Source organism: Acinonyx jubatus, chromosome A1 (assembly GCF_027475565.1).
Source record: "Acinonyx jubatus isolate Ajub_Pintada_27869175 chromosome A1, VMU_Ajub_asm_v1.0, whole genome shotgun sequence".
NCBI classification, from domain to species: Eukaryota; Metazoa; Chordata; class Mammalia; order Carnivora; family Felidae; genus Acinonyx; species Acinonyx jubatus.
In genome coordinates this window covers 103,319,434-103,346,757 of record NC_069380.1, presented here as the reverse complement: position 1 = coordinate 103,346,757, position 27,324 = coordinate 103,319,434, and the positions used below count along the sequence as shown (strand labels likewise).

General features: G+C 42.0%; 1 protein-coding gene and 1 long non-coding RNA gene across 10 annotated transcripts in view; one reads left to right on the top strand and one right to left on the bottom strand.

Moving 5' to 3' along the window:
- LOC106970735 (uncharacterized) overlaps positions 1 to 27,324 on the bottom strand; it is a 110,300-nt gene that overhangs the window by 5,633 nt on the left and 77,343 nt on the right. Inside the window, exon 7 of one of the 8 annotated variants that reach the window (XR_008297455.1) lies at positions 20,392 to 20,666. The exons of the other annotated variants lie outside the window; for them this stretch is intronic. This is a non-coding gene — a long non-coding RNA (uncharacterized LOC106970735). Of the gene's footprint in view, positions 1 to 20,391; positions 20,667 to 27,324 lie in introns of those variants that run through there. 8 annotated transcript variants of the gene reach the window in all.
- Positions 1 to 27,324, top strand: part of MARCHF3 (membrane associated ring-CH-type finger 3) — a 152,022-nt gene that overhangs the window by 67,002 nt on the left and 57,696 nt on the right. The gene's annotated exons all lie outside the window — the stretch shown is intronic.

Below are 27,324 nucleotides of genomic sequence, written 5' to 3'. Positions count from 1 at the left end.
GAGAGAGGGAGACACAGAATCGGAAACAGGCTCCAGGCTCCGAGCCATCAGCCCAGAGCCTGACGCGGAGATCAAACTCACGGACCGCGAGATCGTGACCTGGCTGAAGTCGGACACTTAACCGACTGCGCCACCCAGGCGCCCCTAATTCCTTTGCTTTTAATTGCCTTTGGGGATGTGTCAAGTAAGAAATTTCTGTGGCTGAGGTCAGAGAGGTTTTTTCCTGCTTTCTCCGCTAGGGTTTTGATGGTTTCGTGTCTCACATTCAGGTCCTTCATCCATTTTGAGTTTATTTTTGTGAATGGTGTAAGAAAGTGGTCTAGTTTCATTCTTCTGCATGTTGCTGTCCAGTTCTCCCAGCACCATTTGTTAAAGAGACTGTTTTCCATTGGATATTCTTTCCTGCTTTGTCAAAGATAGTTGGCCATACTTTTATGGGCCTAATTCTGGGGTTTCTATTCTATTCCATTGGTCTATGTGTCTGTTTTTGTGCCAATACTATGCTGTCTTGATGATTACAACTTTGTAGTAGAGACTAAAGTGTGGGATTGTGATGCCTCCCGCTTTGGTGGTCTTCTTCAAAATTACTTTGGCTCTTCGGGGTCTTTTGTGGTTCCATACAAATTTTAGGATTGCTTGTTCTAGCTTTGAGAAGAATGCTGGTGCAATTTTGAATGGGATTGCATTGAATGTATAGATAGCTTTGGGTAGTATTGACATTTTAACAATATTTATTCTTCCCTACTAAAGAATGAATGGGTCAGCCAGGCAATTAGAGAAGAAATTTAAAAATATATGGAAACAAATGAAGATGAAAATACAACAATCCAAATGTTTTGGGATGCAGCAAAGGCAGTCCTGAGAGGAAAATACATTGCAATCCAAGCTTATCTCAGGAAACAAGAAAAATCCCAAATACAAAATCTAATAGCACACCTAAAGGAAATAGAAGCAGAACAGCAAAGAAACCCCACACCCAGCAGAAGAAGAGAAATAATAAAGATCAGAGCAGAAATAAACAATACAGAATCTAAAAAAACTGTAGAGCAGATCAATGAAACCAAGAGTTGCTTTTTGAAAAAATAAACAAAATTGATAAACCTCTAGCCAGGCTTCTCAAAAAGAAAAGGGAGATGACCTAAATAGGTAAAATCATGAATGAAAATGGAATTATTACAACCAATCCCTCAGAAATACAAGCAATTATCAGGGAATACTATGAAAAATTATATGCCAACAAACTGGACAACCTGGAAGAAATGGACAAATTCCACACACTTCCAAAACTCAAACAGGAAGAAATAGAAAACTTGAACAGACTCATAACCAGCAAAGGAATTGAATCAGTTACCAAAAATCTCCCAACAAATAAGAGTCCAGGACCAGATGAATTCCCTGGGGAATTCCACCAGACATTTAAAGCAGAGATAATACCTACCCTTCTCAAGCTGTTCCAAAAAATAGAAAGGGAAGGAAAACTTCCAGACTCATTCTATGAAGCCAGCATTACTTTGATTCCTAAACCAGACAGAGACCCAGCAAAAAAAGAGAACTACAGGCAATATCCCTAATGCATATGGATGCAAAAATTCTCAATAAGATACTAGCAAATCGAATTCAACAGCATATAAAAAGAATTATTCACCATGATCAAGTGGGATTCATTCCTGGGCTGCAGGGGTGTTTCAACATTTGCAAATCAATCAATGTGATACATCACATTAATAAAAGAAAAGAACCATATGATCCTGTCAATTGATGCAGAAAAGGCATATGACAAAATTCAGCATCCTTTCTTAATAAAAACCCTTGAGAAAGTCGGGATAGAAGGAACATACTTAAACATCATAAAAGCCATTTATGAAAAGCCCACAGATAATATCATCCTCAATGGGGAAAAACTGAGAGCTTTCCCCCTGAGATCAGGAACACGACAGGGATGTCCACTCTCACTGCTGTTGTTTAACATAGTGTTGGAAGTGCTAGCATCAGCAATTGGACAACAAAAGGAAATCAAAGGCATCAAAATTGGCAAAGATGAAGTCAAGCTTTCACTTTTTGTAGATGACATGATATTATGCATGGAAAACCCGATAGGCTCCACCAAAAGTCTGCTAGAACTGACACATGAATTCAGCAAAGTCGCAGGATACAAAATCAATGTACAGAAATCAGTTGCATTCTTACACACTAATAATGAAGCAACAGAAAGACAAATAAAGAAATGGATCCCATTCACAATTGCACCAAGAAGCATAAAATACCTAGGAATAAATCTAACCAAAGATGTAAAAAGATCTGTATGCTGAAAACTATAGGAAGCTGATGAAGGGCACTGAAGAAGATACAAAGAAATGGAAAAACATTCCGTGCTCATGGATTGGAAGAACATGATCAAGTTTTAAAGGAGTATTTATTTGCTTCATTCCATTTCCTCATCTTTTTTTTTTTTTAAAGAAGAGAGAGAATGAGAGTGAGTGGGTGGGGGAGGGGCAGAGAGAGATGGAGAGAGAGAATCCCAAGCAGGCTCCATGCTGTCAGTGGAGCCCAATGTGGGGCTCGAACCCATGAAATGTGAAATCATCACCTGAGCCAGATCAAGAGTCAGATGCTCAACCGCCTGAGCCACCCAGGTGCCCCCTGTTTCCTCATCTTTAAATAAAGAGGTCTGTTTAAAAATATAGTCAATGTAAGTGAAGACAGACAGAGTAGTACTGAGACTGGGTGAAAGATGGGAAACTTAGGGAGCAAAAGAGAATTGTTTCAAAAAAGAACCTGACAAATCGCAGATCCATTCATTGTAACATCATAGAAACCACAGAAACAATCTTCAAAATATATGTGGGAACTTGGCAGAGGGTAGACAAGGCATTAAAAATAAGGGAGAAAAAGAGAGATTATTTAATAAATGATTTAGGTCTCATTATGAAAAAAAGGTAGACTAATGCCTAACTCATACAGATGGGTAATTTTAGATGAATTAGAGGCCTGTGTGTGTAAAATAAACCTTTGAAATTACTAAGAGGAAATAGAGGGGAGAATTTCTTTATGACTGTGGGGGAGAGATTATTTTTCAGTCAGTATACAAAAAGGACAGTTCATAAAGGCAAAGATGGCATTAAGAAGTAAAATTCTTTTATGCAGAAGCTGCTATCAATAAAGTGAAGACACAAACCCTGAATTGCAAAAATATATTTTCAATGCATAAAACAGAAAATGTTTTTGCTTCCACACTGTATAGATGGAGAACGTTACAAGTTGGTAAGAAAAAGACAAACAACTAACTGCAAAAAAGAGCAGCGAAGGATACCTTCAGGGAGTACACAAAGATTTAAAGGACCAATAAATGGGAGAAGGGATGCTAAGCCTCACTAACAATTAGGGGAAATGCTTACTAAAACCAAGAGGCACCCTTCCTCGGCCATCAGAATGGCCAAAATAAAAGAAGTAGGACTTTCCAAATGCAGAGCAGGATGAACAGAACAGACAATTCTCTCAGCTTGCTGGGCATCCCATCTGATGCACCACTTTGGACAGCAAGGTGGCAATACCTGGTCACATTGAAAATGTGGCCTGTGATAAAGAGTTTTACCTCTAGAAATATTCACTAGAGAAGCACATGCAATCAAAGCCTGGTACAAGAACAGTCACTGAAGCAGTGTTGGTCATGGCAAAACCTAATGTCTGTGGACGGAGGAAAGATAAAATATGCTATGTTCGTATTTTGTTTCCTTCGTGGCTGTGCCTCCAGCCACCTGAACGGTTTCAGGAACATTTTTGGTGCACCTAAGTATTTGTTAAATGAATGATCATGAGGATGCTCACAGCAGTTGAAAATGAACAAACTGGATCCCTGTGTATCAACAAGGATAGATTTTTTTTTAATGTTTATTTATTTTTGAGAGAGAGAGAGAGAGCACAAGTGAGAGAGGGGCAGAGAGAGGGAGACACAGAATCCAAAGCAGGCTCCAGGCTCCAAGCTGTCAGCACAGAGCCTGACACAGGGCTCAAACCCACAAACTGCAAGATCACGATCTGAGCTGAAGTCAGACGCTTAATCAAGTGAGCCACCCAGGCAGCCCTCAATATGGACAAATTTTAAACAAGTATTGGGTGAACAAAATGTTTCTGGAATATGTCTACTATGGTACAGATTTAATGTACATAAAACAATACTGTGTGCTCTTCAAAGATAATGACATATTAAAAATAGTAGAACATGGACTAGAAGAAAACCAACAAAATTTATAACGGTGATTGCCTCTGGTAAGAAGTGAATGATGGTAGGAAAGAGAAAGAGGGAAGAACAGAAGTAGGGATAGGGGTTGGGGGAAAAAAAGGCCACTTCAGCTGACCTCAATGGTCTCATTTCTTTTAATAAGAAAAGTATCTAAAGCACAAATGACAAAATGTAAACTTTAAAAAAAATTCTGAATTGTAAATACAGAGGTGTTTATTTTCTCTGTAAAACTTTTTAAATAAAAAGAATATTTGTATCCAGAAAATAAGAAGAAGTAACTATATAAATGGAAGTTTAAGGAATAAAAACAGTGGAAATTAAAAATTTGGTGGATGAGGGTCACTTGGGTGTTTCAGTCGGTTGAGCATCCACCTCTTAATTTTGGCTCAGGTCATGATCCCAGGGTCATGGGAACAAGCCCTGCATTGGGCTCCACACCAAGCATGGAGCCTGCTTGGGATTCTTTCTCTCTCCCTCTACCCCTCCCCCCTCTCTAAAAATAAAAATAAAATATGGTGGACGAAATTTTCAAAATCCATTTTCTGCATTTATTTTTTTTTTAACTTTTGTTTACTTTTGAGACCAAGAGAGACAGAGCATGAACGGGGGAGGGGCAGAGAGAGAGGGAGACACAGAATCGGAAGCAGGCTCCAGGCTCCGAGCCATCAGCCCAGAGCCCGACGCGGGGCTCGAACTCGCGGGCCGCGAGATTGTGACCTGAGCTGAAGTCAGACGCTCAACCGACTGAGCCACCCAGGTGCCCCACATTTTCTGCATTTAAAATAAAGTCAAGTATATGGCCTAGATCTTAGAACAAAAAGACAAGGAGATATAAAAGAATATTTCATGGACATGGACAGCCCATCCTAGAAGTCCAACATATGATTAAGAGCTCCAAAAAGAGAATAAAGACAAAGGGGTGATACAAGTATTTAAAGAAATAACATTTCCCAGAGCTTCAGATTAAAAGGGCAAAACTCTATGAAATTCTCAACACGAATGAGAAGGAAAAGATGCTAACAATATACAGAGAGGGGGAACACTTTAAAGAAATAAGAATCAGACTGGCATTTTATTTGCCGTCAGCAACTCATGAAAAAATTAATTCACAGCTCAGAAGGAAAAGAGTTTGAAACCTAGAATTTATTTATCATTAAGCTATTAATTGAGAGAAAGGGAAAATAAAAATTTTAGAAATGTCTGGAATAAAGATCTCTGGGGGAAAAATTGTTTGAGAATATTCTATAGCAAAGGAAGCAGAGGACCCAAAAGAAAGGAGAACATATTTGAGAAAATATTGACCCTAATTTCAAAGAGTGTGATGAAAAGAAATCCTAGGGATGTGGCATGTTTAGAAAACAGTGTGTCTGAATTACACAGTGTGTCTGACTGTGTGAGTCAGAGAGCAACAGGAAGCGTGACTTCAAGAAGAATGTGGATTTTGTATTACAATTTGATTAACCAGATGTATGATCTTAGCATTTGGGTGAAAAATAGGCTACTATTGCCAACAAGAAAAAAATAAAATAAAGGCAATTCAAACTGTCAGGAAAAACAAAAAGCTCCATAAGAAATACATAGTGCAACTATGAAACAAATGAAAATGTGTTGTGATTTAGAGCAATTGGTAAAAAATAACTTTAAAAATTTTAAGTTTTGTTTTTGTTTTTGTTTTTGAGATAGACAGGGAGAGAGAGCAAGCGAGCAAGCAGGGGAGGGGCAGAGAGAGAGGGAGACAAAGGATCCCAAGCTCCATGCTGACAGCAGCGAGCCCGATGCAGATCTCAAACCAATGAACCATGAGATCGTGACTTGAGCCAAAGTCGGATGCTTAACCTACTAAGCCACCCATGTGCCCCCCCAAAATAATTAACACTTTTATAACACACTTTGAGGCCTGGGGCATTCTCTTTCAAGCAATATGGATTAAGGAAACCCACATCACCTTCTGTCAGTGTCCAGTCACACTACTTAGTTCTGAAGCGAATTGTATCTATGGAGACTCATAATGTTAAAATGCTTTCTTGGTTTTCGTTTTCTAGAACGTACTCGTAAAGAATCTGTGGAAGACAAGGGTGATTACAGACAATTAAGTTATAAACCCTAAGAATGCAAAATTAATGATGTGGCTGAGAGAATCTATGTGAGTGATGGAAAAGAGAAGCAACAGAGGGAGGTAGAACGGTGCCAGTTTCCTCGACTTACACAACTGGGGGGAGCTTAAGAGATACTGGCTGAAGGTGATGAACTAAAAAAGAAAAATACAGGACCATTATTTAAACCTATAAAGTTAACAAAGAACTTAAAAGTAAAAAATATAACAAAATTTAGGGAGAGGAAAAAGGAGGGAAAAAAGGGAGGGGGCTAAATTTCTAATTTTTTAAAAACAAGGAATTAATTGATATTACTTAAATTTGATAAACCAAGAATTGTTACAAGTGTAACCACTTGTAATTCCAGGACTACTACTAGGAGTAGTTTGTGAACTAGAGGTATTTTGCTTCCATGTATATCCTCCTTTAATGAGTGAATCTGTATTTCCATGAGAATACATCACTTTTACAATAACTTTGAAAAGGGAGGTGAAAATTTACAATTTTCTCTGCCTTGCTGATTCCCCCTCCCCATAAGAAGACAGTCTAGCTAGAGAAAACTCAAGAGCTTGCTTTTGAGTTTTTTATGTTGTAACTTCTGTATCCTTCTTAAAGCATTAGAGACCCTCGATTACAGTTGTGCCAAAACTAAAAAACCTACAGAGCAATCACTCAACAATGGACAAAAATGCCCAGACAACTCAGAAGGAAACATTAAGGTCAGTGCCTTGCAGACAGTGCTATGTACATGTCATCTCCTCTTGGCCAGATGAGTCAAACATCACCCAAAATCAACAGGGAACAAATGAGTCCAGTGGACCTGGTCAGTAGAGAAATGGATGATTCAAGGCTTGAATGAATCAAGAGAGTGTACAGACGTATAACAAAGGTGAGAGTCTATACTCGTTCATTGTTCACTCAAAGGAATTTAAAAGAGTATGACTCAAAATGTTTATGAAAAAAAATTCAGGAAGTAGTACATTTTGAACTCCATAATTATGGGGTGCCTGGGTGGCTTAGTTGGTTGAGCACCTGACTTTGGCTCAGGTCATGATCTTGCAGTTCCTGAGTTTAAGCCCTGCATCAGGCTCTGTGCTGATAGTTCAGAGCCTGGAGCCTGCTTCAGATTCTGTGTCTCCCTCTCTCTCTGCCCCTCCCCAGCTCACACTCTGTCTCTCTCTCAAAAAATAAACATTAAACGGGTGTCTGGGTGGCTCAGTCCGTTGAGTGTCCGACTTCAGCTCAGGTCATGATCTCGTGGTTCGTGGGTTCGAGCCCCACGTCAGGTTCTGTGCTGCAGCCTGTTTCAGATTCTGTGTCTCCCTCTCTCTCTGCCCCTCCCTCGCTCATGCTCTGTCTCAAAAATAAATAAACATTAAAAATGTATTTAAAAAAACATTAAAAAAAGTTTTTTTTAAAATATGTGAACTCCATGGTTTTTAGAAAGGTAATGATAACTCAGTGCCTAGCATGTGGCAAGCACATGCTGAATGCTTTACATGTATTATTTAATCTTCAAACGAGTCCAGTAAGGTTAATACCATTTAAAGATGAGGAAACTGAGTCACCAGGAGTTAAATAACTTGCTCAGATTTACATAGCCAGTAAGAAGTGGAGCACAGATTATATCCCAAATCTGCCTGATTCCTAAGCCTGTCAGGTTAGAAAATACAAACACATTTTTTTAGAAATAAATCGATAACTAACTATAATCACAACACTCAGGGATTGTGATGTATTTTAATGTATCTCACCTCCCTAATGTATTTCCTATGCATAATACATTTTTATTTCTTGACAATTCAGGGATCATACTGTAAATACTATATATTGTTTGCTAATCTACTTTTTTCACTTAAGAATAAATTATTATTTCATATGATTCGGTGTTCTTTTGCATATCAATCTTCATGTCTTCTTGGTATTAATTTATTCATTCAGTCAATATTTATTGATGCACAAGGTAGTACTCCAGATACTTGTACTACGTAAGTAGACAAGCAGACAAAAATGTCTGAAGTCAGGAAGCTTCCATTTTAGTGGGAGGAAATGACAATTGACACAGTAAGCAAAGTGTGTATCATGTCGGAAACTGACACATAGTACAAGGATTAAAATATAAGGCAGGATAAGAGGGATGAGAAGAGCGAGGAGGGTGGTAGGGTGTTTGAAATTTTCACTGAAAAATGATACTTGAGCAAAGCCTTGATGGAGGCACAGGAGTAATCCGTAACATTATCAGCACCCCCAACAAGACCCTGTGCCCAGTCGCAGTCACTTGCCATTGCCCTTTCCCCACAGCCCCTGGCAACTTGGTGTTGCCAACTTTCTGTCCCTATGGCTTTGCCTCTTCTGGACATTTCATGTAAATGAAACGGTCACAATATGTGACCTCTTGTGTATGGCTTCTTTCGCTGAGTATAACGTCTAGAAGTTCCATCCAAGTTGTAGCACGTATCAGTACTTCATTCTTTTATGGCTGAATAATATTTTGTTGTGCGGATATGCCACATTTGTTGATCCATTCATCAGGTGACGGACACTGAGCATTTCCACTTTGGGGTACTGGGAACAATGCTGCCTTGAACATTCATGTGTAAGTTTTCGTTGGAAGCCTTGTTTTCAATTCTAGCAGGTATATACCTAGGAGTGGAATTGCTGGATCAGATGGTAACTCTGTATTTAATTTTTTGAGGAACTTCCAGACTGTTTTCCAGAGTGGCTGTGCCAGGAAGAAAGCACTTAAAGCCAGAATGAACAGCTAGTGCAAAGGCCACTGTGGCTGGAATGGAGTGAGCTCAACATGGGATGGAGAGATAAAGCGGGGGGGAGGACTAGAATGTGTAGGGCCCTTTAGGCCATTGTAAGGAAGTTGGCTGTGATTCTGAGAGAAATGGGGAGCCATAGGAAGGTTTATGAGCAAGGGATCATGTGACCTAGCTTCATTTTTTTAAGTTTATTTATTTTCAGAGAGAGAGAAAGTGGGAATGGGGGAGGAACAGAGACAGGGAGATAGAGCATCCCAAGCAGGCTCTGCACTGTCAGTGTGGAGCCGGATGCAGGGCTTGAACTCAGGAACCATGAGATCATGAACTGGGCCGAAATCAAGATTCAGACAGTTAACCGACTGAGCCACACAGGGAACCTCCTAGCTTCATTTTTAAAAGAATCTATGTGGCTGCCTTATAGAAAACACACTATAGGGAAAAGGAGATTAGGAGACCATCAAAGTAAGCCAAGCAAGAAATGACCAAGTTGGAAGCAGTGGAGGCAGTAAAAGTGGTTAGATTCTGCCTAGGTTTTGAAAGTAAAATTAAGCAGATTTTCTGATGGATCTGGTGGTGGTAACACAAAGAAAAAAGTCAAGAATAAGTACTCAGCTGTTGGCTGCCCGAGCATCTGGAAGGATGGAGATGTCGTTGACCAAGACAAGGACGACTGTAGGAGAGCAAATTTTGTAGGGGGGTAGATACAGGAGTTCGGCTTTCAACATGGTACACTGGAGAAGTGGAGATCTTACCTAGGCAGTGGGATGTACGAGTAAGGAGTAGAAGAGAGAGGTCCAGGATGGAGAGAAATTTGGGATTAATCGTGTTACTGGTTGAGGATTATGAAGGAAGTGAGTTTAGACAGAGAGGAAAGGGGCACCATGGACTGCATCCTAGGGCTCTTTAGGGTAAGAGGATAGTGAAAAGGGGAGGAAACCCAATCAATTACGATGTCCTGGAAGCCAAGAGAAGAAAGTGTGTCAAGATGGAAGGAGAAAATAAATAGGTCAACATGCTGCAGAGGTCAAGTAAGGTAAGGACTGAGGATCGACGGTTCGATTCAGGAACATGTAGATAACCAGTGACCTTGACCAGGAGTTTCTTTGGAGTGGTGCTGGCAGAAGGCTCATTAGAATGGGTGGAGGACAAAAGGAAAGGTACTGAAGGAAACTCTTGAGGGTTATCGATAGCTTCATTATCATGACTGTGGTAATGATCTCTCAGTATACACATATGTCAAAACCAATCAAATTGTACACTTTAAATATGTACATGGTAGGGTACTTCAGTTATACCTTCATAAAGCTGCAAGAGACAGAGAATGGGAGGACAGAAAGAAACCTCTTTTGATGAGATTTGCTGCAGGGGGAGCAGAGAAATGAGGTAAGAGCTACACAAGGCAGAGAAAAGAGGATTTTTTGAGGTGGGAGAAATAACCAGCCATGTATGTGTATGCTGTTGGGAAGGGTTCAGAAAGAGAAAAACGAAGAATGATTGTGGGGCAGCATTCCGGGCTCGGTCTTGCGGTCACAAATTTCCATTCGGTGCAGCTCTGTGTTTTTCTCCAGTCATATTCAGCAGCAACGGGTATAGGCGTAGAATTGGCAAAGAACTGGATTGTGCCCTTGCCAAGAGAGTAGACAGGAAAGAGGCAAGAGTTGTGGGTACATGCAAACAGATGGCTTCTAAGGATGGAGTTTTTGTTTAAATGGGCTCAGGACCAAAGGACAATCATCAAGAGGATGAGGTAGAGTCAAAAGGGAGAAGAATCAATGGATTAGAGGTTCCAGGGAAATTGAAAGCTTGTTGGAGTTGGGGTACTGGAGGAATGGTCAGGGGTGGTGGTCATACTGGGAGGCATGACCCAGCATTCCATGATACGGATGTGTACAGTTTGTTTAACCAGTTCAGACCCCTTTCTAAGATGAGCCTTTAGGACCATGGAAGCTATCTCCTTTCCTTCTGCCACCTCTTATTTCCTGATCATTCCTGATTCTCCCTGAGATCCCAGGAATTTCTACCAGGTTCAACCCCTCCCTTCTCAGATGACTTAACCCTAATCTAACTATTCTCTATAAGCACCTCTGCCTCTCTGATCCCAACCCTCTAATAACATCTGCCCGTGTATGCTGAGAATTCTATGATTCCCTTGAAAACCAGAAGGGAAGCCAGGGGAACCAGGCCAGGCGCCATATGTCTGTCCCTCTAGGATATCATTGGAGGCAATCCACCTTATCAAGGGCTCAGTCTTTCATGAAGTGTTGTTAGATTGGAGAGATATGGGGTCTTTTCCTTTTACAACTGGGGCTCTAGCTCCAGAATTTGCAAAGACAAAAGGGTTTAGGTCTTTCAGTGTATAGCTCCACCTTTCTAGGACTCTCATTGTATGGAATGTGATCTTTGTCACAGAGGACACTCTCTATTTCCTGTTCCATCAAAACCCCTATAAATGTTGTTTAGACATATACTGACCATTGTAGTGTTACCATTTTTTTTTCTGTATTTAAATGATCTCCGTGTTACAATCTTTAATGGGAAATCAGTTTAACAGAATAATTAAATCCTTTAGGGAGGATGAATTTGAACTCTTTAAGTTATTAGCTGTTGGTATCTTGTTTTCTTTAACACATGTACGTGATGGGAATGGCATTTAGATTTAAATGCATGTATAACTGTTTACCTCCTAAACATTGTCTTTTAACGGTATTTCCTTCACTGGTATATCGTCTTGATAAAGCTTCATGGAAGGAAAAATTCTCCCTCCTCTCTCCACACCCACCTTTTTCACCTTTCCAACTCCATAGCTGCAAACCAATAAAGGCACACACCCATAAAATCACATGCGACGAATACTGCCTAGCCAAGAAACCTACCCTCATCACAACACCTTCCTCAGGCTACCTCTGCCAATCAGTTAATGCCATGTCAGCACCAACATATGGAAGTCCATCATGTTTGTTAATTCCCTGGGGTCTGTACGTCCTCTTTCGACACTAGTCTTACCATGTAGATCACCAAGTTCCATGCTGCCATCCTGTCATGGGTGACACAGCCATACTGAAATCCATGGGAGTTTAAGACATAACCCCCACTGGGGGAGTGTGGGTGGCTCAGTCGGTTAAGTGTCCAACTTTGGCTCAGGTTATGATCTCAGTCTGTGAGTTCGAGCCCTGCACCAGAGCCTGGAGCCTGCTTCAGATTCTGTGTCTCCCTCTGTCTCTGCCCCTCCCCGACTCATGCTCTGTCTCTCTCTCTCTCAAAAATAAACATTAAAAAAAAAAAAAGACATCACCCCATTGAACCTAGCTCAAAGATCATTATGCATAACTCCATGGACCAGAGAAACCCCAGTGCCACAACCTTTCAACCCTTCATTCTCTCATGCATCTCTTCATGCAACTATTGTGGTTTTCTCTCTTGCTTTGTGCCTTTCTGCACAAACCCTAGTCTGGCGCATACAGAAGATGCTCTCAGTTATTAACAGGCTGAGCACTCCTTGGAAGACAGCCAACAGAGCCATGCACTTTACCTAGGGTCTAACTGAGGGGGACTTTCAGTAGAGTGTATGGAATGGAAATGGGCAGTTCCTGGCTCAGCGTTCATTTTAATTTGTTTTAAGTTTATTCATTTTTGAGACGGGGAGCAAGTGAGGGAGGGGGAGGGGTGGGGGTGGGGAAAGAGAGAAAATCCCAAGCAGGTTCAGCACTGTCAGCACAGAGCTGGACGCAGGGCTCGATCCTATGAACCCTTGAGATCATGACCTGAGCTGAAATCAATATCAGACACATAAGCAACTGAGCCACTAAGGTGCTCCCAGCATTGGTTTATTGACTTAGGAAGCGTATACTGCTTTCTCCCTCCCCCAGAAGATGATTTTGTTAAGTGAGAAACATAGTAGGAAAATGCAGTTAAGGCGGGTGCTGCATACCTAGAGATCATGGATGGACATGTTTTGTCTGACCAAATACACAGTTGTCATGTCAGGGTAACTGTCCTCACATTGTTCATGCCTCCCTCCCCACCCCCCCACCCCCCCACACACACACATACACCCTCCTCAACCCATCTAAAAGGCAATCTCCTGATGTCTGTGATTTCACTTGATGCCTGAACTGGGCACTGGGCGGCCTGCACTGGGGAAAAGACATTCTTTTGTTCTTTTGCTCCCTCACCTTCCTCAGTGGAATCAAGGGTTTACGAGGTTATTTTTAGCCACTTTTGTCAGCAGGGAAAGGAAGAAAGGGAAAAATGAAGGAGGCCCGATGCTCTGCTGCAGCTTCCTGGAAAGAATGGGCTTTAAAAAAACACCACTGGTGAAGATTAATTCCTTTGTCAATAAATGTGGGCAGCTAATCTAGTGCCAATTGCCCATGCCTGGGGAATGAGCCCTGAGGACTCGAGGAAACCAGATCGTCTTGCGGTAGGGCATTTGTTTCTCCCAAACACTGACCAGGCATCTGCCATTACTTTCCATTTTTTAAAACTGCAGAGGAAAAAAGAAATGCCAAATGGTTTCTGCAACTCCAAAGGGCAAACTGGATATGTTTTGACATATGATGAAAGCAAATTATTCTAAAATCTATTCATATATAGAATTATCTTTCTGGGACACACCAAACTAAATGTCAGTTCCATGCATGAGTTCCTTCATGCACTAAGCCAGTGGGCAGTGACTTGTCTTGGTTGGTTTTAGTTACTGACTTGGACTCATGGTGGGGTTGCGATTACTAATGGGGGCGTCGGAGGTGCTGAATAGACCTCCTTTTGCCTCCCAAACAAGCAACCACCCCCACTAAGAAGATACGGTCTCCCTCCCTGGCTCTTGGCTTTAAGGGTCACTTTCATGGGCTGTCAGTTACTCTGGCTGCTCATCAGCAGATAAAGCCTAAGGTCCTACCTGGTGCAGGGAGCATCAATTTTTACTGGAAGCTAAAAAGCCTTGGGAGACCTGGGGGAATAAATCCCCTACCGGAGACATTAACGATCTCTAGGAGAGGGGAAAGCCAGGCTGGCCCCGCTTGCCTCACCCTCTCGTCTCCCAGCCCCCAGAGCTCAGGTAGCTTCCTGATTAAGAGCAGCTTTCACACTTTTTAACTGTTTTTTTTTTTAACTGTAGCCCTCAGGGATCAGTTTTACATGGCAATCCAGCACACCCAAACACGAGACAGAACTTACCTTGCAAAGTACAAAGGACGCCAGCCCTTGTTTTTTGCCTAATTCCATTTAATTCTGTGTCTTCCTTAAGTGCTGCCCAAGACACTTGTGGATTTCACAAGCCACCAGTAAGTCACCCCCCAGAGGACGAGAAACACCGTCCCCAACTAGCAGAATACCGGTGTTTGAAGGTGGGCAGGGGCTGCAGAAACAGGTCCTCCCAGGAGAAGGTGCGCCTCTGCTCTGCGGTTGGCTAGTCTGTGCTTGAATGTCTGCCCGGCAACTCTGAGGAGCCAGGCAGGTGCTGCACGCTTTCCCTGCGGCTTCACAACCACCACCAGGAGGTCTGAGTACTGCAACAACCCTCATTGTACAGATGAGCCTCAGCTGACGGAAGAAGCTGGAGGTGCCAGCTGGGAGAGCCAGATTTCAAAGGCGATCGCTCTGACTCTGAACCCGCTCGTAACCTTGACCCTACCTGCTCAAAGCCCACTGGTAACCACTCATTACCCGCAGGGTCGGGTTGAACTTTTTAACCTCTGTAGCTTCATTTTACTCCTTTCCTCCTCCCTCCCTCTGCACTACAGCCCGAAGGAACTTCCTTCAGCTGTGCTGACACTCTAGGACTTCCTGGAACTCTCTTCTCCCTTTGCTTGGTTTGCTCCTCTTATTTAGACCGTATCTAGGTGTCAGTTTAAACCTCATTTCCTCTGGGACCTGTGCCCACCCCACCCCCACCCTCCACAGTCATGATAAGTGCCTCCCTGTGAACGTGGAGACCACGGTGTATTTTTCTCTGCCCTGTTGCACATGTTTCTATCTCCAGGGGTGTGCTGGTAAATGTCCAGCAACCAGCTCTCTGGGGAATAGGGGGCGGCGGGCGGGGGGAGGAGGGGTGATTTAGCATTTGCCCATTTCCTTGGTGTAAATACTTCCACACTTGCCAATTTGAAGCCATCAACATGGCTTCACTGAATGTGAACTTGGAAAGGCATCAATGGGATTGTGCAAATGGGCTCCAGCGCATACCGCTGGATGTCTGTCTCATCCTCTCTGACCTGGGGGAAGGCAAGGATCATCTCTGTCTTGCTGACCATTGTATATCTCCTCGGTGAATAAAAAGGGCAGGCAAGGGCAAGATAATGGGCTGGTGTTTTGAGACATACTGAGATAGTGAAATGTGTTGCTTCTTCCCAATGAGTAAGGAAGGAATGGGAGAGGAAAGGGTAAAGGCCGGGTGTAATAAAAATAATAACCAACAGGGTGGTGCCTGGGTGGCTCGGTTGGTTGAGCATCTGACTTCCCCTCATGGTGTGATCTTGCAGTTTGTTGAGTTTGAGCCCCACACTGGGCTCGCTGCTGTCAGTCCAGAGACTGCTTCGGATCCCCCGTCTCCCTCTCTCTCTGCCCCTCTCCCGCTCCCACTTGTGCTCTCTCAAAAAATAAACACTTAGAAAAAATAATAAGAGTAACCAACAATCACTGCTTCCTTACAGACTATACCATATTTCCACACACAGTGCATCATGTGATTGTTTTCACAGAAAAGTTAGGAGGAGGGGTGTTATTTAGTCGATGAAGAAACTATCTCCCCAAAGGTATAGTGATCTACACAGGATTACACAGTTCACACCTGAGCTAGAACAAAGTTTTTCTTGAGTTTTAGCCCCACGTCCGTTTACTGTTCAGGGTGGCTTCCCATATCGACGTCCCTGCTTGTCGTGGGAAAATAGACATTTGGGCAAATGCAAAGATTGAAGCAGAGAGGATAATGGTGCAGGGAAGAGCAAGGACTGCCCAGGTGTGAGGAGTGTTGTGCCTGTGCACGTGTGCACACAGGCCAGCCACACATGACACAGTATTTGGGAAAGGAATACCAAGTGAGTGACAGAGCCATTGGTGACAAGACCCCTCAGCAGTGAGAGATGGGATTGTGAGCACTTAAGAGTGGGGCTTAAATAAGGCAATCCTGAGAAATAAAACCGAAGCAGGAGGCATTACAATCCCAGACTTCAAGCTGTATTATAAAGCTGTAATCATCAAGACAGTATGGTGCTGGCACAAGAACAGACCCTCAGACCAATGGAACAGAATGGAGAACCCAGAAATGGACCCACAAACATATGGCCAACTAATCTTTGACAAAGCAGGAAAGAATATCCAACGGAAAAAAGACCGTTTCTTCGGCAAATACTGTTGGGAAAACTGGACAGCGCCATGCAGAAGAATGAACTTGGACCACCTTCTTACACCATACATAAAAATAAACTCAAAATGGATGAAAGACCTAAGCATAAGACAGGAAGCCATCCAAATCCTAGAGGAGAAAACAGGCAACAACCTCTTTGACCTCGGCCACAGCAACTTCTTACTTGACATGTCTCTAGAGACAAGGGAAACAAAAGCAGAAATGAACTACTGGGATCTCATCAAAATAAAAAGCTTCTGCACAGCAAAGGAAGCAATCAGCAAAACTAAAAAGAAACCGATGGAATGGGAGAAGGTATCTGCAAATGACATATCAGATACAGGGTTAGTATCCAAAATCTATAAAGAACTTACAAACTCAGGGGCACCTGGGTGGCTCAGTCAGTTAAGCATTTGACTCTGGCTCGGGTCATGATCTCACGGTTTGTGGGTTCGAGCCCCGTATCGGGCTTTCTGCTGACATCTCAGAGTCTGGAGCCTGCTTCGGATTCTGTCTCCATCTCTCTCTGCCCCTCCCCAACTCGCGCTCTGTCTCTCACTCAAAAGTAAACAAACAGTAAAAGAAAAAAAAAAACAAAAAAAACCCTTACAAACTCAACACCCAAAAAACAAATAATCCAGTGAAGAAATGGACAAAAGACTTGAATAGACACTTTTCCAAAGAAGAAATCCAGATGGCCAACAGACACATGAAAAAGATGCTCAATGTCACTCCTCATCAGGGAAACACAAGTCAAAACCACCATGAGATACCACCTCACACCTGTCAGAATGGCTCACATCAACAACTCAGGCAACAACAGATATTGGCGAGGATGCGGAGAAAGAGGCTCTCTTTTGCATTGTTGGTGGCAATGCAAACCGGTGCAGTCACTCTGTAAAACAGTGTGGAGGTTCCTCAAAAAATTAAAAATAGGGGTGCCTGGGTGGCTCAGTCAGTTGAGTGTCCAACTTTGGCTCCGGTCATGATCTCACCCTTCGTGGGTTCGAGCCCTGCATTGACAGCTCAGAGCTGGAGCCTACTTTAGAATCTGTGTCTCCCTCTCTCTCTGCCCTCCTCAGCTCACACTCTGTCCCTCTCTCTCAAAAATAAACATAAAAAAATTTTTAAATTAAAAGTAGAACTATCCTATGATCCAGCAATTGCACTACTAGGTATTTATCAAAAAGATAAATTCAAAGGGGCACATGCACCCCCGTGTTTATAGCATCACTATCGACAATAGCCAAAGTATGGAAAGAGCCCAAATGTCCATCAACAGATGAATGGATAAAGAAGATGTGGTATGTGTGTGTGTGTGTACATGTATGTATATATACATATATATGTATATATATGTATATGTATATGTACATGTGTATATATACATATATATATAATGTAATATTACTCAGCGATCAAAAAGAGTGAAATCTTGCCATCTTCAACAACGTGGATGGAACTGGATTGTATTATGTACGCAAAATAAGTCATTCAGAGAAAGACAAATATCATATGATTTCACTCATGTAGAATTTAAGATACAAAACAGATGAACATATGGGAAGGGAAGCAAAAATAAGATAAAAACAGAGAGAGAAGCAAACCATAAGAGACTCTTAAATACAGAGAACAAACAGGGTTGCTGGTGGGGTGTTGGGTGGGGGAAGGGCTAAAGGGGTGGGGGGCATTAAGGAGGACACTTGTTGGGATGGGCCCTGGGTGTTCTACATAAGAGATGAATCACTAAATTCTCTTCCTGAAATCATTATTAAGCTGTATGTTACCTAACTTGGATTTAAATTAAAAAAAAAAGAAAAGAGTGAGTTTTAAAGAATTGGATACCTGGGTTCAGATTCTGTTCCACCCCTTGGCTGTGTGAACTTGGTCTTGTAACCTTTTTGTGCCATCATTTCCTGCTACTTCTAATCAACCCTCAGAGGACTGCTATGAAGATTAAATTGGATAATCCATGCCGAATGCTTACAGCTGGGCTTGTTCCATAGTGCACCCTCAATATTATTTTTCTAACTTCCATTACAGTGTGGGTTTTTTTTTTTTTTTTGTCTCTTCTGTAAGACACTAAGGTACTTTCTCATGCTTTATTGATGTCGATCATAGGAAAAGAAAACCTTGCAATGGAGTAGTGCATTAGTACAAGTAGAGATACAGTTGCACTGGGTGTTTGAGCTCAGTGTGTTTCTGAGGAAGTTGCAAAACATGTTAAAAAAAAAACAGAAAAAGAAAAAAGTCTTGGGGTGCCTGGGTGACTCAGTCGGTTGAGCACCTGACTCTTGATTTCGGCTCAGGTCATGATCTCAACGTTTCGTGAGTACGAGTCCCGCGTCAGACTCTGCACTGACAGTGTGACGCTTGCTTGGAATTCTCTCCCTCTCTCTCTCTGCCCCTCCTGGGCTCTCTCTGTCTCTTTCTCAAAAATAAATAAAGAGTCTGTGCGGTATATAGTTCTTTCTGTGTTTTCTTTCTATGTCTGTGTCTACAGTCCTCACTTTAGATGACACACCCCTTTAGGGCAGGGCCCGTGTTTGCTTTTGAACCAAGAGCATGGTCTTTATATTCTTAAAATTACATTACAAAAGTAAAACAAAGATTAGTATTTTGTGATGTGTGAAAATTACATGAAATTCAAATTTTATTTTCCGGGAATGAAGTTTTATTTGAAGTTTTTTATAGCCAGGCAATGTAGCTAATATTGCCTGTGGCCTTTTTCACACTACAATGGCGGAGTTGAGTCTTTGTAACAGAGATCATAGGGCCTGCCTGCGAAGCCTAAAATATTTCCTGTCTGGCTCTTTACAGAAAAGGTTTGCTGACTTCGGTCCTAAAATAACTAGTAGGTCTCCTAAAAAGTTGCTATCCCCTCCCCTATTGAGATTCAAGGTTTTGATTGTTTATCAAACCACACAGGGAGTGGTAGAAACTGCTGAGATAACCTTTTTTTTAATGTTTATGTATTTTGACAGCGCGCATACACACGTGCCTGTGCACACAAGCGGGGAAGGAGCAGAGAGAGAGGGAGAGAGATAATCCCCAACAGCCTCCCCGCTCTCGGCATGGAGCAGATGTGAGGCTCAATCCCATGACCCTGAGATCATAACCTGAGCCTAAATCAAGTCAGACGCTCAACTGCGCCACCCAGGTGCTCCTGTGATGCCATTGTTTTAAAAGCCACAGTGTGATTAAATAGCTCCAAATGCTCAAGAAGGCTTCCTTTCGGTGTCTAAGATAAGCTGTCATGGGGAAATGAAGTTAGTTTTAGGTAAGAAATACAAGGCAGGAAGACCCCAACCTTGAGTCTCAGCACCATGATTCTCTAAACCAGCAATGGTGGCCAACATTGCACAGGGCCGTGTAGATCAGCTAACATGATGATAACGTTGTTTGTTATAAGATACCGTCACTGCACGCTGACCCCTTAGAGGACCTGACTCTCATTTCCTTCCCAGACCTCTTCCACAGGCTGGGTGCGAACAATGGTGGTGCGGGGTCCGGGTGACTGCCAACAGCACCACCAGCAGAAGGACCCCCCCAGGCGCTTCCCTGAAGCCGTCACCGATAAACCAACACATGAATGAAGGAGTGTGCTTTTCTGGGATCAGGGCCCAAGTGCAAACAGTGCCTCTGCCAGAATCTTCCTTTAATGTTACGCTGGACCTCAGTCCTGCCTTATTCAGATATACTCTGAGGGACGCTACTGTCACATCTATAACACATGCTTTGGCTTCAGTTTTGAAAAACCAAGCACAGTTCTGAGAACTATTTCTAACGAGTGTGAATTTTCCCACCTGTTTCTCTTTTTTTCTTTTTTTTCCTATTTATTACACTTCTTTTTTCTGTTTCTCTTTTTTTTCTTTTTTTCCTATTTATTACACTTCCCTGTTGGGTGGCTGATGTCAACGTTTTCCCCCACAGTTGAGAGAAGGCAACAACGTTTTTAAAAACTAGGTTTGAACTTCTAATCTCACCCACAGTGTTAGGAAGCTCCTGAAAGGCGGCTCGGCACGAGGGGCTTTAGAGGACTGAGGCCTCATCTTCCACACTTATACTTGAGGATCTCTCTCTTCCCACAGTACTTAGCAATTGTTTATCAGTTTTCTGTGAAATTCTGAACATAACTTTGCTGAACCAGAGTCAGTTGTAAGGCACCAACGGTAGTTAACATGTCTGTTCAGTGATAATGTGGTCTCAACGCTGTGTTCTTTCTACAATAGAAAATTGGAGGGGATTTTGTGAACTGATGGGTTTTACACTTTCCATCACTCCTAATGATGCTCATTAATTTGTTTTTATATTTATTTATTTTTGAGACAGGGAGCGCCAGCGGGCTGGAGCCGAGGGACAGAGGATCCAACGTGGGCTCTGCTCTGACAGCAGAGAGCCCGATACAGGTCATGAGATCATGACCTGAGCCGAAGTAGGTCTCGGCTGAGCCACCCGGGCACCCCACGCTCATTAATTTTTGAAAAGCAAAGCTTCTCACAACGATTTAGTTTAAAAAAAAACAAGCATAAAACATAATATACACCTGCACTACAATTAGAATGGCCATCTGGCAAAAAAAACAAAAAACCAAAAAAACAAAAAAACCCATATATACACATACATATATATGTATATATATCTCAATGTTTAGCATCAAAGATCAGGTTAATTGAAGCTGTATCAGTGTCAAGGAGAAAGAGAGATAAAGCAAGATCTGCTGATGGATAAGGAGTAGAACTTCTCCACTCAATTCTTATTATTCACAGATTCCACAACTGAGAATTCACCTACTTGTGAAAATTTATTTGTAACCCCAAAATCAATACTTGCAGTGCTTTCACAGTGATTTGCAGACACGCACAGGGTAGCAAAAAATTCGAGTCACCTGACACACATGTTCCCAGCTGAGGTGGAGCAAGGCGACGCTCAGCTCTTTCAGATCTCATCGTGTAAACAAGTGTCCTTTTCCCACTGTGCCCGTGTGGGCTTTTTGTTGGTGATTTTGCTCTTTAAAATGGCAGAAATGCCGATGTGCTTTCTAGTGTTCCCAAGCACAGAAGGCTACGATAGGTCTTACAGAGAAAAACAGAAGTTCGATAACTTGTATTATCTAACTTCTATAAGAAGAAGAGTCACATAAGTTTAATTCAGGCATGGGTTGTAGTATTGTGGGCCCTGGGTTCACTGTTAATGAATCAACAAAACATGTTAAATAAGTATCTTTAAACAGAAACACACATAAAGTAAGGTTATGTAGTGACGAAAGGTTATCACTTGATGAAAATGTTATGCCCAGAGCCTTGCAGGAACCCAGCACTGGGTTTCTGTTAGGAGCAATGGTTCAGCATTGGTTAATTCAGCATTGACAGCAATTTACAGAACATAACAACCTCGAGTAAGAGGAATCCAGTGGTATTTGGATTCCCTTTCTATTCAATTCTCCTATATGGGGCTTAAGTACCTTTAGTCCAGAAGAATCTCTGGCTGTTAAAATTACAGTGACTTTTTAAATAATTATAAGTTATTTTTAAAGCACCAACAAGGATGTCTTCCAGTTCTTCCAAGATCATTAGAGCCATCTTATCTCTGAATACTGTCCCATGTTCCAAAGGTGGTCGTACCGCAGGTGGTCACTCGCACAATGGTACAGGTAAGGTTAGGGGATCAGAAGGAAATGGAGACACAGGTAGAAGCCAGGAGAGTGCTAGTTGCTAGTTTGTGTTCTTTCATTTCAACCACTCCGGAGACCTTTTGTCTATCCTGGCTAAACAGTTGATACCATTTGGGGAAGCCTTCCTTTCAAGTGAAAAAGAAAGGACATGGGGGACAGGGAGGTATATAGGTGAGACGCTGGTCCTAACCTTCTCCAATAGGGAAGGTATACCCAACAGGGTGGTGGTGTCTGTGAAAAATTAATAATAACAGAGTTTCAGCTGAGGGTCACCTGTTATAATCAACCTCTGGCATAAGGCTCTGTTTGTTGTAGAACGGGACGCTAATTGGAATTTGTACCTGTGTTATCATCACACAGTACCCAAAAAAATGGGCAACCTCTGGCAACTTTCATGACGTTTTCTAAGAAAAAGAGCCATTTGCAACTTTAGTGACTAATATATCCACAGAATTCACTTTTATTCAAAGAGAGGACGATCTTAGACTTCTCCCCTACTCCCCAGATACCTGATTATAATAGCAAAGGAGATCACTGTATTTTTCCCCCTTGTTTGTAAGAAATAAGGAAAATTATTTATTTTGGCTTCTGAAAAACTGACGAACTGTGACATTTTCTTCATTGTAATGCACATGTGAAGTTATTTCCCCCAAACCAGATTCTAATTTTCTATAATTCAGTAGGACAGCTCGCAGAACTTTCTTGCCTACAGTTTGAAAGTGCTACGGGGAAAAATTAAATCATGGCACAAAAAGGGAAGTGAATGAGTTGTGATACCCAGGAAAATATGTGGTGACTCACAGATATGAAAAGAAGTTTCATCTGCAGCCTGAGACTTTGGGAATACTAAGGAAAGTGACTCGGCTTTCAGTTTTTTTCATATTTTCTCTGTTGTGTCCTCCACGTTAACTCCCAACTTGGGGAGAGGAGGGGAATGTTCAGTAGAATCAGATCAACAGAGCTGAGAATTATGCTCTCCTCTCCTCTAAGTTAGTAAAATGTGAATTGAAAAAGTCTGAGGAACTCATCAGCGTCCATGATGGCCATTGCAACTGCATATTATAAAAGTTAATCATGAAATCTTGTAGCTGTTCCACACTGTCTTGCCCAAGCATTAAATACCAAGAATTCTTCTTGTTTCAAAATTTGAGTCTTATCAAAAGAGCATGTACTTTCCCGTTAAGCAAATGCAGTCCTACTCAATGTATTAGGAAACTCTGAAGTTTTTTGTGGAATATACTTGTCATAACTGGAGAAATCACCAACTTTGTTAACTCCAACTTTGGAGGAGGAAAAAAAGTTTTCAGTTCTATTCCTCTTGCCCTAGTCTTCCTTATCACCCCAGCCAGAATGACTAAGGGCACCTTGCATCATGTAGACACTTCATCAGTATTAAATAATAATTATGGGAGCCTGGCAGAGAAATTGAAATCAGAGAGGGGAGCTTGGGTGGCTCACTTGGTTAAGCATCCGACTCTTGGACAATTTCAGCTCTGGTCATGATCTCAAGTTTCGTGGGTTTGAACCCTGCGTCTCTCTCTGCCTTGGGATGCTCTCTCTGCCTCACTCTCTGCTCCTCCCCCACTCACACTGTCTCTGTCTCTCTCAATATAAATAAGTAAACTTAAAAAAAAAATCTTAGGGGCGCCTGGGTGGCTCAGTCAGTTAAGCGTCCGACTTCAGCTGAGGTCACGATCTCGCCATCCGTGAGTTCGAGCCCCGCGTCGGGCTCTGGGCTGATGGCTCAGAGCCTGGAACCTGCTTCTGATTCTGTGTCTCCCTCTCTCTCTGCCCCTCCGCCATTCATGCTCTGTCTCTCTCTGTCTCAAAAATAGATAAAAACTTAAAAAAAAAAATCTTAAAGAAATTGAGGTCAGAGATGGAGCTACCAAGTTTTTCCACGAACTGCAGGGGGCTGGGAAAATCATAGAATCCCTTTGCTTTGGCTTCCTCATTTCTGAAACAAGTGAAAATACCCACCAGTTCTCCTAAGGCCACATGGTTTAAATATACAATTGATGGGCAGGCAATTTGGATATAGAAATTCCAAACAGGAATGTAAATGATGCTTTAGAAAAGTTTGGCTGATTATTACAGCTCCTGTTTATAGATTTGTCTTCTCTAGCAAGGATATGACTCATGTTAAGTATATGGATTTTTCATCTAAATTGGCATGTCTCTGGTTAAAAAGAAACAAGCTAACCAAATGTTAATTTAGGCACATTGTATTTATGTGGGGGGGCAGGGAAGAGAGAGTATCCTGTCTGGGTCATTTCGTCTCTCCACTGTTGACATCTGCGGCCGCCACCAAGGTGGGGGAGGACGGGCCACTGGAGGATTCGCTCATGAACCTGGTGTTGGAGACCACTGATGACCGTGTTACGTCACTGTAGTGCTTTGTACGTGGGGGTATTTGCACAGGTACCACTCCATTTTATAATGACAACGCCCTGAGGAGCTCCTTGAGGACTATTTAGTTCTCATGTATTACTGATGAAGAGCCAAAGCTGAGGGAATATAAATGATACAGTGGGGTCCCCATGCCTGTCCGAGGCAAAGCACCCAGGGCCTCGGGGTCTGACCCAGGGGTCTTCCCACTAAACCAGCTGCTTCCTGGAGCAGGCTGCCTTGGAGAGGGGTTGTTGCATATCCTTCCCTGGATATCTCTAGTGTCATGTCTGCACCTAGAGAAGAAAGGAAGTGGTCTTGGTTGATTTTGGATTATTTATGATGAGGACATAGGCCTTTTTGAGTTTGGGATTGGATTGCTCTCGTTTGGTTTTTGTGTTTATCATTTTCCAAAGGTGGTTTAATGTGCTTCCCCTCTTGAGGGCTATAGGATGTTATTTGTTTATCCTTTTTAGTCTAAATATGATAAAAATACATTTTATTTTGGAAAATACAAAATGCCTGCACAATAAAAACGAAACAAGAATTGCTTATTACCTGGAGAAAACCACTGTTCACATGTTGATATAGCATCGTTCTCCCTTTGGTAGTTGAAATTATAGATAGGTATTTGTATAGCCTACTTTTTTTTCATATGGCCTTATAGCCTTATATTGTATTTTCCAGTGCCAGTACACCTGTAGTATAAAAGTAATGTTAATGGCCCCACTAATAATCCATGAAATGGGTATGATCTGTTTACTTAATCTTTCCCCCACTTTTGGGCAGTTGTCTGTGCCACTTGAAAGGAACACTGGAGAATATAAAAGACAAGTGTGGGTGTGGGCTGTGCATACTTCCCTGTTTGCATTTCTGATCATGCCCCTAAAATGGGTTCCATAAAGAAAAGACTCAAGCATTATATCCTAAAAGAAAGATTCCTGAAAAGAAAGGTCCAGCCATTGTAAGACTAGCAGCAGAAACCAGCAAATTGCTCTGCACTGTGTGTGGAGGCTCATCACCCTTGCCCATGTCATCTCTGCCCAGCCTACCCCAGTCATCCACCCTCTGCATAGAGTGTCATCAAAGATTGTAGGTTACCTTTTACATGGCCTGAGCATCACCAGGAAGGAAATTGGGAACTTGGTTAAATTTTGCTTTATGGATTTTTATTTTATTTTATTATCATTTTTTATTTTTGTTTATGGATTTTATCTTCATTTTTTGCTTCATGGATATATATGTGTATGTACATATACACTTTTTAGATTATCACCTTTTTGGCATTTCCTGCTGTATTAGTGTTCTTCAAAGAAGCATAACCAACGGAATAGGAGATGATAGATTGATGATGATGATGATAGCTGATAGATAGACAGATATAAAGAGATTTATTATAAGGAATTAACTCATGTGATTATGGGGGCTGACAGGTTTCAAGATCTGCAGGGTTAACAGGCAAGCTGCAGACCCAGAAGGGCCAATGATGTAAATTCTAGGTCATAGGCCGGCAGATTGGAGACCCAAGGAGAGCCAGTGTTTCAGTGAGAATCTGAAGGCAGGAAAAAGCACATCCCGGTGCAAAGGCAGTCGGGCAGGAGGAATTCCCTCTCATTCAAGGGAGACTCAGCCTTTTGTTTTATTCAGGTCTTCACCTTATTGGATGAGACCCACCCACATGAGGGAGAGCAATCTGCTTTACTCAGTCTATGGACTTAAATGTGAAACTCATCCAAAAATATCCCTCACAGGAACACCCAGAATAATATTTGACCGAAGATCTGGGCACCCTGTGGCCCAGTCAAATTGACACATAAAATTAACCATTACACCCTCAATCCTGTGCCTCCGTGGCCTGCCTACCTATCCCAACCATTCCCTACAGGTGACTCTGAAATAGCAACCTTTTTTTTTTTCTTTACAACAATAGCTATTTCTAGTGGTTTTGTTACTTTGCATCATTCAGAAACAGAAGGGACAGGCTTCCTCAACTTGTGCACATGGTATCTTGTGACAAATAGAAACCTGGTCATATGATGGTTAGATTACAGCACCAGCTCATAAGAGCTCAGTCACCTGAATACGGAAGTAATAGTACCATTTCAACTATAGCCAGCCATTTTATCAACCATGGGAAAAATAATCTATCCATGACTTCCAAGTCAGGGTCCCACAGAGATCCAGCTTCCACCATGCTTCTACTCAAGCCACAGATCAGGAACCTAAGTTTCGGTAGATCTTTGAGCCACAGATCCTCCTTTTCTGCACTTTCAAAGGGTTCTGAATTGACGGGAAAATGGGAACTGCTTTACCTCTCAAGTATTTTGTATCTTCATCTACTTAGTCATTTATTCATGTATTCATTCATTCTTTGATTTTTTAAACAACACATGCCATGTCAGCTTAAGGAGACTATGTGCATAGGAGGGAATAGGAAGGGAAATTAGAGATTCTTTATTTTAGAGATACTTGCAAGCCATGTTTAGGTTAAGAGTTCAAATTCATAGTCCGCCTATTAATGACCTGTACCAACGAGCACCTGATTCCAAGTCTGGTCACGAACAAAAGGATTATTCAGGATTCTCCTTCAATTAAAAAAAAAAAAAAAAAAATCCACACACATAAAAGGATTATTCAAGATTCACGGAAAAAAATAAAATGTTGGCAATGATTTAATAGCAGAGGGGATACTGGACTGCCTAGAAGTTAGGGGCACCTGGGTGGCTCAGTCAGTTAAGCGTCCGACTCTTGATTTGGACTCCGGTCGTGATCCCAGGGTCATGGGATCGAGCCCCACGTTGGACTCTGCACCTCTCTCC